Source organism: Microtus pennsylvanicus, chromosome X, assembly GCF_037038515.1.
Source record: "Microtus pennsylvanicus isolate mMicPen1 chromosome X, mMicPen1.hap1, whole genome shotgun sequence".
Lineage (NCBI taxonomy): Eukaryota > Metazoa > Chordata > Mammalia > Rodentia > Cricetidae > Microtus > Microtus pennsylvanicus.
In genome coordinates, this window is record NC_134601.1 from 127,378,375 (window position 1) to 127,380,899 (window position 2,525).

The window sequence follows — 2,525 nt, forward strand, 5'->3', positions numbered from 1 at the left end:
ATTGTCCTCATTTGTTTCACAGTCGTTTATTGTCTTAGTCTTTAAGTTAGATAGATATTGAGAATTATATAGACTAATAGTCATCTAAGTTTGTCATTTATAATTAGACTAATCAGGTTCTTTAGATATATAGAGATTATACTCAGTATAGATAGATAATCTTCAACTTCTTCAAAGAGCTGTAGAAAATGGCCTTTAATCTAACTCAGAGTTTTGTGGTAGTGAGACACAATTGCTCCTGGCAACACCACTCTATTCCCGAGAGAATGTTGAGCACCAAAGACACTCCACCTGGAGCATTTCTTTTTGGCAGAACTGGCATTGGGGCAAAGAAATGCCTATACCTCAACCACTGACAAAGATACAGAGCGTGCATCAATGGATAAAACAGGGCTGTCTTATCCTGCCAAGACAGGGTAAGATAGTTTTGAAAGCTGCTTGCCTTTGAAAATGGTGTGTCAGTTATGTTAGGCCTTTGCCAAAGTTGGTTGCTTCAACGCTGCTAATGTGACTTTGGGTGATTGCCTAGGTAGCTAGTTGTCTCTGTGATTTGTTGCATGTTTTGGAAGTTGTTTTACTGAACTTCCTAATTACCCAGGTAACATTATTTCCCTTCTCAGATCTTTGATGGGGTTGAAGACTATATAAATGTAGTTACTTTCTCTCATGACTTGGCCAAGTTATTTATTATACAAGACCTAAGCTAGTTAGAATAGCGTATTTGTACTTATTGTATATAATTTCATAGTAGGTTTAGAACTCTCTTATTTAAACAGAAGGGGGAGGTGTTGCGGGAGGTCCTCCCACTCCTCCAGCCTATCGCCGCTGAGATACCAGCCCCTTGGGGCGTGGTCTCTCTCCCTTTAAAAAAGCGGCCACTTCCCTCTCCTCTCTCTCTTCACTTCCTGCTCCGCCGGTGACTTGACTTCCTTCCTGGTTACGCAGAGGGCTGAAAGTGATCTGTAAGTTTTTCCCCTTTAAATAAATATCACCCTATTAATCATAATCCCAAATTGGCATTGTTTGTGACTTACGCCTTCAACAAGTCTCTCATATACTGTAATTTTGTTGTTGTCGTTATGTCTCTTACTGACCAAACCTTTCCTAGTGCCTGGAATGCAGCCCTCACTATCCCTATCTGCCTCTTGACATCTGAAATAGGTCCCTCCTTTGAAGTGAGCTTTCCTTCCAGGTAGACAAAGTTGTCTTGTCAACAACCGCAAGAGAGCAAAATAAGATCAAACTTTCTGACCTTCAGACAAGGTGGAATAGGCACATATTTTTGGGCTTCCACACTCAACTGAGAAAATGCCTCCATAAGATCTGGCTGTATGGCATTTTCTTTTCTTTTTTTTTTTGCATAGTGAGGCTGAATATTTATTCAGAAGGTTATGGAGGGGGAAGGGGGCAGAGAGAGAGAGAGAAGAGGAGAAAGAGACAGAGAAGGGGGTGATGGAGGAAGGTCATTGGTTAAATAAAAAGAAGCTGCTTGGCTCTCATTGGTTAGGAGATAGGTGGGAGGAGTAAACAGAACAAAACGCTGGGAGGAAGAGGAAGTGAGGTCAGACTCCACAGCTCTCCTCTCTGGAGCAGACGCAAGAGAGACGCCATGCTACCTGCTCCAGGGAAGACGCACGCTATGAAGCTCCGACCCAGGATGGACTTAGGCTAGAATCTTCCCGGTAAGACCAGTGCTATACAGATGATAAGAAATGGGCTAGTCCAGGTGCGAGAATTAGCCTAGAAGAGGCTAGATAGGAATGGGCCAAAGCAGTGTTTAAAAGAATACAGTTTCCGTGTAATTATTTCGGGGCATAAGCTAGCCGGGCAGGCGGCTGGGGTATTGGGAACGCAGCCCCGCCGCCCCTATTACAACAAGGGGGGAGAGAGAGGCAGAAGCGAAGCTGCCTCTCTAAGAGGAAGATGGAAAAGAGGTGTATGGCATTTTCTTAATCAGTGACTGATAGGGTGGGCCCTGCCGGGTGGGCCCTGCCCATTGTAGGTGGTACCACCCCTGGGCCGGTGGTCCTCCGGTCTATAAGAAAGCAGGCTGAGCAAGCCAGGGGAAGCAAGCCATTAAGCAGAACTCCTCGGTGGCCTCTGCATCAGCTCCTGCCTCCAGGTTCCTATCCTCTTTGAGTTCCTGTCCTGACTTTCTTTGGTGATGACCTATGATGGAAAGGGTAAGCAGAAATAAACCCTTTCTTCCCCGGTTTGGTTTTTGTTCATGGTGTTTTGTTGCAGCAACAGAAACCCTAAGACGTTTTTTAAAAAGAGAGAGAAAGAAGGCACAGGGTTGGATGCATGCGGAGGTGGGGAGGATCTGGGAAGAGATGAGGGAGGGGAAACCATGATCAGAATATATCACATGAAAAAGCAAAACAAAAACCTAAATGACCCATTTAAAAGATGGGCTTGGAATCTGAACAGAGAATTCTCAAAAGATGAAATTAAAATGCCTGAGAAATATCTCAAAAAAATGTTCATGTTCCCTAGCAATTAGAGAAATGCAAATCAAAACAACT